The sequence below is a fragment of the Megascapheus bottae genome, unplaced genomic scaffold (assembly GCF_031878675.1).
Source record: "Megascapheus bottae isolate mThoBot1 unplaced genomic scaffold, mThoBot2.hap1 HAP1_SCAFFOLD_40, whole genome shotgun sequence".
NCBI lineage: Eukaryota > Metazoa > Chordata > Mammalia > Rodentia > Geomyidae > Megascapheus > Megascapheus bottae.
Window position 1 is genome coordinate 1,378,121 of NW_028327715.1, and position 14,277 is coordinate 1,392,397.

Consider the following 14,277-nt stretch of genomic DNA (forward strand, 5'->3'; position numbering starts at 1 on the left):
TAGAATACAGTGGTTGGCATTGTGGTTCAAAGCCTTAGGGCTTCAAAATCAAAAGATTTCTCAGTAAGTATTGTGAGTTCTATTTAATACACATTGGTAAAAACGCTCATGCTGTCTTTTTCCTTCTCTTTAAGCACTTTGGGACTCTTTTTCACTTGGTAACTCAGAGAATGGGGGAAACTCAAAGTCCTGGGAAGGGCTGGAAAGCTGGATTTGGAGTCAACAACATGGTGGATAGCAGATTCTGTGTATTTCAGGGCTGACCTGCATGTGGTTGCATATCTCTCTCCACCTGTGGTTTTTAGCTTTTTCTTTAGCCTTTTAAAAAATCTAATATTTAATTTTTTGTTATCTTCAAGTAGTTGCCCAAAAGGATTTCACTTCATCATATCAGTTTATGAGTACAATGAATCTTGATCAGGGTCACCTCACCCATCATTTCCCCTCATCTCACCTAACACCACTCATCTTCTCAAGTCACCTGGCTCCGTGTTGGCTAGACCTCATGTGCAGAACCTGTCCGGTTCTGCACACCTTGCCCTGATTTCTTTCCTTTCCCATCAAGCATTTAGGGATTGGTTTCTGCAACATGCACCTAATAAAGGGATCACATGGCACCTGGAATGGTTACCTGAAGCTAGTTAGTCCTGGCAGAAGCCAGGATTTGGGGGCAGGGATCAAATGGGGGCGTGTTAGAAGTGGACTCCATGTAGGGGTGGTTTATAGCATGGGTGGCAAAAGTGCAGGAGCTAAAGCAGCTGTGGTGGTTTGCAAATTACTTATATTAAACAACTAAGTGATTTGTTATATAATTAAATATATTAGAAATCAAGGGAACCAGATTTCTCACCACTAAAGTGAAGATTATAAACATAGAAAGAAAAGGCAAGAAGGAAGCCTGAGGTGGTAATTTTAAGTTGAAGTGATCAGAATGAATGCAAAGGTTTAAAAAAACAAACACAGAGAGTCATGGAAATAGTCATAATATGCACATTCGAGTATATGCAAATACATAGAGATATATTTCCTATTGGTCAAGTGAAAGAGCCCAGAACCAGGATCCCAGGAGCACGGCTCACTTAGAAAGCCCGAATATGTAGGCCAGCTCTGAATCTATGCCTGCACACTTCAAGCCCACAAACAAGAAAGGTGGAGAAGTAAAAGATGGGCCTGAAAATCTTGTTGCAATAGAGAACAAGCCAAAACCCCATTAATTGTGGGAAGAAGTCACAGACGCCAGCTTGGAGGGGCTCCCACAAGTCAAAAGCAATTTGAGCCTCATATGATTAACAATCATCTCAGGCCATCTAATAAAAAACAATTCAAGGATCAACACTGTGGTTAGGAAAGTAAATGGAGAGAAAAGGAAATGTTTACAGTCAGCAGAAAACTAAGTAATAAAGATAGGCAGAGTTCATTGCTACATGGTTAATATAGAATATATATATGTACATATATATGGTGGTTAATACAGAAAAGAATATTCTTTATCTGTAGGTTCAAATAAGGGATAGAACACTGATATAATTGGGGAGTGTGTCCCTCCAAATTTTAAATCAACTGCAGTCAGAAAAATGGTGATTTTTATTATATGTGTTATATATGTTATGTATATTACCTAAATATTACATTATCTAGTCATTGTTATAAAAGTATAATAACATATTATATATTATGCATTCAGATGTATATTAATATTATAAGAATTAATATACTAATATATAACATGTTTATATGTTATATATTATATAATATATGGCATATTATATATTAATATATAAACATATTTTATTAATATATTATATATTATATAGCAATATATACCAATAAATATATATTGTTATATATAATATTAATAATAAATAGATAATGCAATATTTAGGTAATAAGTTAAATAATTTGTTCTATGTTTGACCAACAAGAAAGTAGCTTTGCCAATACCTCTCCAAATGTCAAAGATTCTCACAGACCTGAAACCAAATAATCTTCTAAAGTACTTCTACCATTCATTCTTTCTTTTTTTGCCAGTCCTAGGCTTGAGCTCAGGGCCTGAGCACTGTCCTTGGACTTTCTCAAGGCTAGAGCTCTACCACTTGAGCCTGAGCACAATTTTTGACTTTTTTCTATGTATATGGAACCTGGGTCTTCGTGCATAGTAGGCAAGCACTCTACCACTAGGCCAAACTCCCGGCCCCCATTCATTCTTATATTTTATATTACAACATGACCACATGGCTTTTAATTCACTGGATGTATCATATTCTTCCTGATATCCTTCAAAACCCATCTCAGACTTGACCAACTGAAGGAACTGTCCTTTTCTCCTTTGGGGTACTGTAAATGGAAGTTAGTACTTCATACGTGCTGATAATGTGCTAATCACTGAGCTACAACCCCAGTCCCAGTTCTTGTTTTTGGCTGAGCCTCTCATGTGCACACACACACATACACACACACACACACACACACACACACACACTTCACATGCTCTATTGACCATAGTTCATTGTCATGGTTCATTATACATGAAGACCTTATGAAACCCAATGCACATGAATCATAGTGCCTTACCCACATAGCAAAGTGCCTTACACACATTTTTTTACAAAATATGAACATGTTTTATTTATACTTAATAAACATTTATCTTAATTTATTTTTAAAGATTTTTATTAACATTGATTTTTACATCCTAATGCAAATGTCATGTTTAACAAACAAGCATTCAGAAAAGGAATCTCTATATGCAATCACTGGCACATAGATTTTAAAACATAATTAAAATAAAGCTGAGGGTTTGTATGTCATAGATATATATTAATCTATGTAATAAAACATTATGTCTATAGAGTATATAGCCCATCATTATGTCTTTGTAGTTATGTTTGTATCTCCAAGACCATGTCCATAACCTTGGGGACCCAAGTATTGAGTCATTGCTTTTGTACTGTTTGGATCTAATATCCACATATTTAAGAATACCTTGCGCCTTTTGTTTCTTTGGTCATGATTTCTCTCACTCAACATGATTCGCTCTAGTTTCATCCACTTCCCTGCAGATGCCATTATTTTATCTTGTTTGTTGGCGTGTGCGTGTGTGTGTGTGTGTGTGTGTGTGTGTGTGTGTGTGTGTGTGTGTATTGTATCCATTCATCTGCAGTAGGGCATCTGGGTTGTTCCCATCGATTGGCTATTGTGAATAGTTGCACAGACATTATTGGCTATTGTGAATAGTTGCACAGACATTATGGTGCTCACACATATGCTGTCATAGTGCCATGCACATATGCAATTTCTTGGTAAACACATTGGGCATGATATCTTGCTAATATATCATGACATCTGGTACACACACGTTATGGTGCTTTCCACACATGGATACTATGGTGCCTTACATACACATACCATAGCTTCTTGCACATGTATACATGCTCACACACATGACCAGAAGACTTTATATGTCATTTGGAGACTTGTTTGACCTTATATCGATCTCTCCTGTCCTAAAAAAGCTCATTGTTTTCCTCATCCCTTTGGACAATGCCTGTTAAATGTATATGTTACAGTAGACACACATGTATTTCTTGACATACAAATATTCCTACTCTTTCCTGAGGAGAATTTTTAGAATGTTTATCAGGAGGATATATGTGCCACTCTCATCCCATTTTCCTTCTAGCAGAATGAATTTGGCTCATTTTCTCAAGCTATTCCAGGAACCAATTTAAGCAGGTGAGAAGGCCTGAGCTAGCATTGCATTTGTGTCAGTGTGGTGGAATGATGGAGATGTGTTGTAAATTTCCCAGGAAGTGCACTCTAAGGAGCCTCAGTTGGTCTGTGTGACTGAGGTTGTCTTTCATCTGGAGGGCCAGCCCCCGAGGATGCATCCCTGTGCTTGAGAATGTTATGGTGCCGTTTTCTCTTCTGTTAAGAGTAGTTCAAGGCACGGTCCATCTCCCAGGGCTGGAGGAGATCTACAAATTATCTTTGATCTTTGGGCCATGGTTTCCTGGCCTGGGTGGATTAAAGAATTAAAGTTAGACACTGGTGGCCCACCATTGCAATCCCAGCTACTCGGGAGTCTGAGCTCTGAGGATCATGGTTTGAAGCCAGCCCAGGCTTCAATTCCCTGAAGTTTTTATAGCCAACTAACCAGCAAGGAACTGGAAATGGAGGAATTAAAGACTCAAAATGGAAGCTTCTGTTATTAGTTTTTATTTACTCTGAGTTGACTACATGTACACACAGTCATGTCCTCCGGTAACTCCTAGTCAAAATAGTGGTTTGGAGTGTGTAAGTTAAATGAGGTCCAGCCACAACCCAGGTAACCTTTAGAATTTTTGGTGAGTGAAGCAGTTGGATTCTGGGGTCTTCTCTCTTTTAGCATGTTATTATTAAATACACAGTCCCTGTCTATAAATGTTCATGCTATTACAGCTCAACCCAGTGAAGATGCCTGAACTAAACAGAACTGTAGTTAAGATAAAGGAAAAAAACAATGGATGCATGTCTTGGTGTGTGAACTTCAGAAGCCATCAGAAAATCATGCACAAGCATTTTAATAGCTGTTATTTGCTTAAACTGTGCTCATTTGATATTTTAATCATGTTATTGCCATTTATTTGAAGTTGACCTTTCTACCAACTCCTCTGTACCAAAGGATTCACTCTTCTAAAGAGCTGCCTAAGTGTAATTATTCTTTGTGAAATTTTTATGTTTGTTTTTGGGTTTTTGTAGGGCTGGGTGTAGAAGCCAGACCCTTGCACATACTCTGCAAATGCTCTGTCTGAGCCTTACCCCAGTCCTGTCCTACTGTAACTGGAGGATTCTATTTCTATCAATCCATTGATAGAAATAGAATACATTATTAGGACATGGCACTAGTCAGTCAAACTTAAGGAAAATTTTCAGAATCTTAGCATATGGAGAAATGTAACAGGTGCTAGGTCTTGTGACTGTTCATTGAGTTGGCCAATGCCCTGGTCTTGTTATTCTGGCAATCAGGGAACCTGCCTCTGTCTGGCAAACTGTTGTTTTAGGATTACTTGAAAGGAAATGTAGTATGTTGTTAAATGTCCTACAATACCTAGACTAATTAAGAGAGCCTTGAACGTATATTTTCTTTATACTATTCATTGCCTAGGATGCAGTTACCCTACTGACTTTGGTGAACACATATGAAAGGATAATTCTTGACTCTTCCCCTGTAACCAGGACTTCCTTTCTTGCATGTACAAAGCCCATATGACTTTCATTTCGAACTGAAGCTTTGCACTCCAGACTCTTGGCATCCCTCATGCACATCTTTAGTTTCAGAACCCATGACTATCTCTCCTGTGGCTCAGTGGCCTTCATAATCAGGGTCTTTCTTCCTTTGCTCCATATCTTTAAAGTCTGGTTATGTGAACTCTTTCAAAAAAAATCTCTAAGCTTAGTGCAATCTGACCTTGCCTTATCTTTCCATTTCTTTGATAAACCATTATGGCCCATACTCAATACTTTAGTATATGGTGATGAGTAAAAACTTAATATTTTTAAAGTAATGATGAAGATTTCTACCAGATTGATCCATTTAATATTCATAGATAACACAACAGCAATTATTTTTAAATGTTTCTCTTACATATATACTAAAATAAAGTATATATATATATGTAAGTATGTGTGTATGAGTATGTGTGTATGTGTGTGTGTGTGTGTGTGTGTGTAGGTAAGGGTGGGAGGGGGGATCTGTCACTGGATTGTTACCCAGCCTTTTTATGCTTTAGTTACTTTTTTTAGATAGCATCTCACATGTTTTTTTTTGTCTGGACTGTGAGTCTTACCCATGCTTTCTGTGTGGCTAGGATCTCAGGCAAACGTGCACCTAGATGCATAAAATATTTTCATTAATACTTTAAAATGTCCAATTTTGACAATTAAATCTTTCTGTAAATACAACTGGGGTTTTATTCATGGATCCTGTGATCTTCATGCCATTTCCTGGGCAATAATAACCTTTTCCTCACAAATGTTAGTGCTTTATTTTCCACAAACTATATGACGAGGGGTTTTGTGGTCCTATCTTATCTAATTCATCAGTCATGTTTGTGCAATCTTCATTTCTAGGAAGCACAGTGAATATTTGAAGGGCCACAGTGTCTTGGGCCGACATGCATTGAGCCGTCCTCTGAGTCATGCATACTGTTCCACACACTGAAAGTCCCCAGGACCCAGTGATAAACTAGAAGGAAGCCTGGTACTGGGTACACTGGTAAACAAGGGATTGACCCAAGCATTAGTCATTTTCAACCCCAGTGTGTGCAGAGCACAGGTTTCAATAGCAAGAAATCAGTTATTTGTGGACCATGTAGCTGAATAACAAGTTTGAAAGGACTCTACAATGGGGATGCTATGAATGAGACTTGCAAGAACATTTGTTTGTTGGATTTGTTTTCTTCGTAACGTCTGCTGGCCTCAGATTTACAGTCCTTCTGACTCAGCCTCTTAAATGCTCAGATTAATAACATGAACCACCCTGCCCAGCTCAGAAGAGAATTGAAAACGCATTCTTATCTGCATGCTAGTTGGGAGGAGAAACAAATTGAGGATAGAAGGAAATCATAGTGAGATATAAGGCAATCAAGTCCTGGGGAAACAAGAACTTAGTTCCCTGCCTAGGCAAAATGGGTGTTTTCTGAGGCTACAAGACTGGGCATCATCAGCTCAATGCTTCTAGAAATTAAACTCTGGGAGCAATGTGGAAGCTTGACTGGCAGAGGGGCATCCTGAGACAATTATCAGGATACTGTTATAGGCTGTACAGGCTAGACTGGGCCTGTCTTTGTGTACCTTAGTATAGTTTCTAATTTAGCCATCTAATTTTGTTAAAAAAAATCTAGACCGATGAGCATGGTCTCAGCTAGTGTCTCTCAAAATCTATAGAATGTCATAGATGCCAGATGTTATTTTGTGGTCAAATAAATTTGAGAAACACAGCTCAATACATTCAAATCATTTGTTCTACTTCAGATCTTCTCAAGTCTTTTAGGATAATAATATGAATTAGGAGTTTCTAACACCTTTTTGTGCCATGTGATTATACTGGAGATTTAACTCAAGGCCTGAATACTAATGCTTAGCTTTTTCAAACTCAAGTCTGGAAGTTTACCACTTGAGTCACAGATCTACTCTGGCTTCTAGGTGGTTAATTCAAGATAAATGTCTCATGGACTTTTCTCCCTGGGCTGCTTTTTTTGAACTTGATACTAAGATCTCAGCCTCCTGTGTAGCTAGGATTAAGGCATAAGCTACTTGTACCAGGCTTTCTAACACTTTTTTTCACCAGACTATTTTCCTTGTCTTACTTTTACTGCACAGCGTTCTGAACATTTCAGTTGAAATGAATATTCTTTATAAAACAATGATCAAAACAAAAAAGAAAGTTTTATTGAAAAGATGGCCTCTGAATGATATATCAATTACTCTATGACCTACCTGTTCATTTTATATACACTTTATTATGCTCTTCAAAAGTCTCATTGTTTCTGTGATGACAGTATATGAACATTAAATCTACAAGGCAAGTTTATAGCTTAGTACCTCAGTGCCTGACTCTATTTCAAATGAAAATCAGAGCCCAGCCCTGGAGCCTGTAGCTGGGTTTTACTACAGCAGGTGGTATGATTGCTTTTGCAAGCTATGTTCATTTCATTCTTCAGTACGTGTATGCCACAAAATGTCTCTTTGGGGACCACAAAGCACAAAGCTTAGGCTGTTGACTCAAAGCAACAGCAAATTGGACACTTAATGAAATCCACAGGTGGGAAAAGCCAAGTTCTGGCTTTTCTCCGCTGTATTGTGTGCAAGAAACTGAGCTCACATCGGAGCACATTACCTTTCTTTAATAACTTTTTTCTTTTTTTTTCTTTGATAACTTTTTACTTAGCCTCATCCTATATGACCATGTATACATAGCTTTTGAGCTATTATGACCCTATGCTGGGAGAATTCTGGACATATACTAATAGTTATAAATGAGGAAAAACATGGAGCCTGTGTTTCTTTGGGTCATGCTTACGTCACTTAATATGAATGAACTCCAGGATATGGAAACAAGAGCTTTATATTTGTGATTGTTGTTCTTAATGTACTATGTGAAGCTATTTATTTTTTATTCTTTTCCCCTTATGGTTTATCTCATGTTGTTACTATATCTGAATATGGTACCTGATATATTATATATGTTTTTATTTGTTTATTTGAAAAAGGGAAAGGAAGAGAGAAACAAGATGAGTGGGAGGGGGTAGGGGAAGGGAATTGGTAAAAAAAAAACATGTTCAAGAAGTAATGTACCCATTACCTGATGAATGTAACTATAACCTCTCTGTACATCACAACAGCAATTTAAAAAGAGAACTTTTCCCCACAACTTCACTTTCTTTGTGAATTTCATGAAATGCCTCAATTATTTTGCACAAAGATGCTTTAATGATATAATGTTGCTGGGTGCTGATGGCTCACACCTATAATCCTAGCTACTTGAGAGGCTAAGATCTGAGAATTGAGATTTGGAACCCAAATCCAGGTAGGAAAGTCTGAGGTTCTATTTCCAATGAACTAGTAAAAAGCCAGAAGTAGAGCTGTGGCTCAGGTGAAAGAGCACTAGTCTTGGGCAGGAAAAAAAAAACTAAGGGGGAATGCCCAGGCCCTGAGTTCAATCCCCATTATTAGTGCGTGCATATACATACATACACACATATAAATACATGTACACTCATATACTCATTGGGCATTTTTTCCAAGTTAAACTGCAGATAAGAGTCTCTACAACTTTTGTGCTCAGGCTAGCTTAGAACCAGGATCCTCAGATTGAAGCCTTCTAAGTAACTAGGATTACAGGAGTGCGCTATCAGAATCTGGCAGGGTTTTCTTTTCCATATGTGAATGACAGGTAAAGATACCTAACTCTATTCAGGATTAATTAGATTAAATATCTCTTATTTAGCCTAAACAAAGTACTCAGGAAGTAGAGATCTTACTCAGATATTTTTATTGTGTAAATGTTAATAGTGGTCATCTCCAACTGATGAAGGTCATGTTATTTATTATTCTTTTAAATACAGATAATGTCAATGAGTATAAAATGCAATCACACAAAGTGGATATAAATACATATTTAGTCAGCCCTCTGTACCTACAAGTCCCATAGTTGTGACTCAACCACCACAGACTGAAAATACTCAGGGAAAAAAATTACATCTGTGTTGAACATCACAGACTTTTTCACTTCTCTAAGCAATACAGTTGCGTTCAATAGTATTTGCATTGTTCCAAGTCATTTAGAGAAGAGTTAAACAAAAGGATATGCATGACAGTCATTCACAAATACATATATATTATTTGCCCCTGACTTTTGATTCATGTCCCTGATCAAGTTTTATCTCTGATGAACATTTCCTTCTTTGATGTTCTATTCTTTTTTTTTGACAGTCTTGGGGCTTGAATCTCAAACTTGTTTTGATTTGTACTTCTTTTATGGCCAGAGATGTCAAGAGCATTTCTTCATGTGTCTATAGGCCATTCTTATTTCCTCTTCAGAGAAGTTTCTCTTTAACCTCCCTTTCTTTGGGGATTTATTTTTGAGTTTTAATATTTTTAGCTGTAGGTATATTTAGATATGAGGACTCTTCTTATCCTAAATTGAATATTCTTCCCTGAGATTGGAAGAATTAATCGAGGTCTACCTGTCTTTGAATAATATGAGAAATAATAGCAACTTAGACACAAAATAATCATGTGATCCCAGATTAGAGGATGGATTTCATGTCTTCTCCATTTTACCTGTTGGCTTTGATTTACATTTAGGATAAGGTATTTTCTAGCTGCTAACATCTGTTTTGTTGTTAATTGCTTCACCTACATCACAAGCAGTCGTATTCTTACTGCTCATGTGCCTTATTTAACAGCAATATAATTGGCTAGCATTCATTAGGAGTAACCATTGACTTAGAGTTCTTTGTAGTTCTTCAACTACCGTGAAATGCTGGGATCTTCCTGAACAATCGATTTCATAAGATGCCAAAGTCAGTGCAAAGCTTTCTGAGACTTACTGGGTAGAAATTGAGCACCTTTGACTTGAAATCATTAAAACTGAATAGAATAATACAACTAGAAGAACTTACTAAATGTCCTCTTCTCATTTTTTTTCCTTCATAGCTTAAAAGGAGCTGATGCTGGCAATGGCATCAGGGTGTTTGTGCCTGATATTGGAATGTTCATTGCAAGTCTGACCATCTGGCTTGTGTGCAGAAACATTGTTCAGAAGCCAGAGACAGAAGAAGCAGCACAGTATAATTCAGAGTGTGAAGAGGAAGAATTGGTAAGTCTGACTCCATGTGTCTTTCTTCTTTGAATGATAGGGCTGTGATTCATCCTCCTTTGAATGATAGATACATAGAACAGGACAGTAAGAGCTAAAGGGGCAGAGCAGAGGATGGCCAACTATGCACTGGCATGAATGGCCCTGCCAAAGGCATCGCCCCAGACACATGTCCTCTCCCAGACCTCAGAGATGAGGAGACAGATACAGGAGACTTGACATCAGCCCTTCACGAGGCCCTCAGCAGCTAGGAGCCAGCATTCACCCCATGGTTCTTCATCACACCCAAGCAATTGCCTTGTATTAGTTCAAGTGCCCAACACCGAAAAGTCATGCACAGAATTCTGACCCACTTGGTCTGGAAACCTTAGTTATTGCAAAATATTCAGCAAAGAAGTCGCATCTAGTGGGTTTTAGTGAAAGAGAATATTAGTTTTCCCTTGAAGTTTTCCCCTGTATCTTGCCCCTCCAAGTTTTATTGCCTTGGTTAAGTGATTTTGAAGATGACTAATAATTAAATATAATCCTATACTTTTAAAGGTAGGAGAACTTAAAGAGTGGCACAAATAATGAGTGAACTGTGTGTTTGTTAGCTTGTGGAAAGGTTTCAGACACAGCTGTTGGACCAGAAATGTGTTCTTGTTTCTGTCATGGTGTGTGGGAACAGGTCAGACACCTGTCACAATGTCCTGGGGCTTGCTCTGGAATACTGTTACATGATAATAATAACTTACTATGTCACAAAATCTGAGGTATCCCTCATTTCTACAAAGCCATTGAGCTTTTTAACACAGAGCTTAAATTGACAAAGAAAAAAGTTATTTAAAAATACTTAGACTAGATATTTAACACAAGATACAACTCCCAGATGTTTTTAGTCACAGGTTGTGGGGAGAAATTAAACATGTAAAACTAAAATTAATTGACATTGTTTGCTTTAATAATGTAAACCGCTAAGAAAGAGCTAAAGGAAGAAGGGTTTCAATTATATTAAATGATTTGTCCTTCATAAAAAGGCAGAAAATTGCCTCATATGCTTTAAAGGAAAGTAACTAGTAAAGGAAAGATATAATTCCATCCCATCCTATTGAAACTAGAAACTCTATTGCCATAAACTTTATGAGTTGAAGATATGGAATCATATTATGTGTCGATATTCTGCTGTTTTTTAGGGCAAAAAGCTGCAAAGTGTAAAAGACAATTAAAGCAAAGCAGCTTCTGAGGAGATTTTTTTCCCTCAAGTTTACAACTCCTAAAACAGGAGAAAGCTATAAAAGTGATTTGCTTTTGACTTTACAATTTTAAGACAGGGAACTAAAATGTTGAATATCTGGTTTTACATTTGGATTTTACACTATGTACAGTGTTAAGATTCTTTTTAATCATTACTAATTGTCCCTAGTTGGGTGGAAATAAATCCATTAACTCAGGTTTGGTTTGGTCAACTTCCAGCTTTATGCTAGCTAATTGGAGATATGAGTCTCTCAGATTTGTCTGCCTAAGCTGGCTTTGAACTCAGATCTTCAGATATTAGCCTCCTAAGTAGCTAAAGTAACATGTGTGAGCAATCTAACTCATAACTCAGGTTTTGCAAGCTTAGGACATTGTATTATTAAGAGATGATAATTTGTCAGTTATTTTCCTATCACAGTTGGAGTTGAAAAATATTCATGTTGATTGAGTTATCTAGCAATGATGGTTGTGTCATATTTCAGACAACTGTTGATTCTCTTCTTTGCTACACAGTGGAATGATCCATCTCCACACCAGAAAAAAACAAAGGCATTAATCACTTAGCACATAGTTGTCACCAATACCAAAGAAACTGTCAAACAAAGTCACTACCCCTTCATACCCTTCTAAACACCCACCCCCACAGTGCTTGCTCATTTTAGTAGCTTAAAAGTTGCTGTTTCTTTATGCCGTTCTTTGATTTGAGAGGTAGTGGGGCAATTTCAAAGTTGGGCTCCTCTAAGACTTACAGAAGCTTAGAAGCTTAATTTGGACAGTGTTTTTGAGGTGAAACAAGTGATCTGTGCCAATCATAACAGATCAGTGAACTACAAGACTTCTTATAAATACAACATTCATCGTTAATCATAGACTCTGTTTGGCTTGCCAAGGCTAGGGAAATACTTGCTGACCCCCAGAAAGGCAGTTAAGCTCTGAGTGAGGGTTTTACCTCTAGAGAACACATTAATTCTTTCTGGAGAGCATGGGTTAATTCTCAAATCATGTTTCCTCCTGTACCATACCCCATTTTTATGTTTAGGCTTAAATATCCAAAACTTATGTATTATTAATTACATTACCTAAAGATAACAAAATATTCTAGACATCTTTCATTTCCAGCTTTGAAACTACTATGGCAAATAGCGGGGCTATTTTCCTCCTCAACTAAATTATAGATACTAATTTTCCATTTTCTTGGCCATTCCAGTCCACTAGATAACTTAAGAGAAACAAGATGCTAGGTGAATTCTTCCCAATTAATCTACAGGGAAATAATTCCTGCTTGTAACAATCTGGACTTGAGTCTGAAAGGAATGGGAACACACAGCCAAAATAAGCAGAAGAATTTATTTTATTTTTCAAGGGCCCAACATACTTCCTCTTGCTTATAACTCTTGGCTTTTACACTCCAGAATGTTTGGTTTTTGAGGATGCTGGAAGAATAGTGTTTGCTGGCATTGTTTCTTCTTTCATTTATCTCAGTGGAGAAATGGCAAGATTAATCCTCTGGAGCCCAAGAGAATTCTTTTCCAGCTGTAGCACTGTTTTAAAGTAGCAGCTAACATCAGGACAGGATTGCTGTCTTTGGGTCTTGGTTGATGTGATAAGGAAGCTTTGAGAAGTGTTCACCAATCCCAGGCTTCTATGGAAAGTACCTGGGAAAAGTGGAAGCCACAAAGCCATCTCAGTTGCCTTTGGCTTGCTCTGAAATTGCACAGAAGACAGACCTAAGCAAAGTACCCCATCTCTCACCTCAAAGAAGTTCTATCTGGATAGACATGATTCATTTCCTTTGTGTGTTTTCATTCAGAAACAGATCCACCAGTCAGAGCCAAAAAAATAGGTTATCCTCCAATATTTTGCTTATAAAACTTTATATTGTGAAAGCAAAATTAGGTAGAAAGTGTTATCTCGCAATGAAACAATACTAGACTGATGTCATGTGTATGTTGCTTTATTTGCAACCATAGTTTTGAAGCCTGATGTTTTTAAGCAAATAAAATTTCACGTGTTTTTAAACCACATTTCTGACAGATTCAGTTTTTTATCCAGTAGCAATTACAGTCATATCTTGCTTACTTAGATGTATCTTTACAAAGTTTCTTTAAATTCAATTAACTTTGTATCTTTAAATAGTTATTCAAGAGGATTCCAATTCATGATGTTAATTTATGTGTATATTGTGTAATAATCAGTGTCTCCTCTTCCCTCCTTCTTTTTTCCATCTAGTCCAACCCCGCCTAACCCTTCAAGTCATCGAAATATATCTTTTTAATAGCCAGACAAATCAAACAAATAGAAACATGAAGTATAAAGCATATACTCTTCCAGGTGTCCTTAGTTCACTTGGCAGCCATCCTAGGCAGAAAAGTGTGTTCGATTATCTCCAAAAGCCAGCCCAGGCAGAAATGTCTATGATACTTCATCTTCAAAATAAACAACAAAAAGCAGTGATGGAGGTATGGCTCAAGTAGGAGAGCAAGCAGAAGGCCTTGATACCAGCAAAAGTTCAATTAATTGCCAACATTTGGGGGGTGCAGAATTTAGACCCTGCTAATGTTCTTGGCAAGCTCCTTCTGAATCTCAGGTTTTGACCTCTGCTCTCTTATCTACCACACCTCTTGGGCTGTGGTGACATCTGAGATAAATGACCAACCACGCTGTGCTTTCTACTTCAGCTTTCA

At 37.3% G+C, this 14,277-nt stretch overlaps 2 pseudogenes; one reads left to right on the forward strand and one right to left on the reverse strand.

The window, feature by feature from the left end:
• LOC150039294 (poly(A)-specific ribonuclease PARN-like) overlaps positions 1-591 on the reverse strand; it is a 60,984-nt pseudogene extending 60,393 nt beyond the window's left edge.
• LOC150039295 (piezo-type mechanosensitive ion channel component 2-like) overlaps positions 590-14,277 on the forward strand; it is a 171,653-nt pseudogene continuing 157,965 nt past the window's right edge.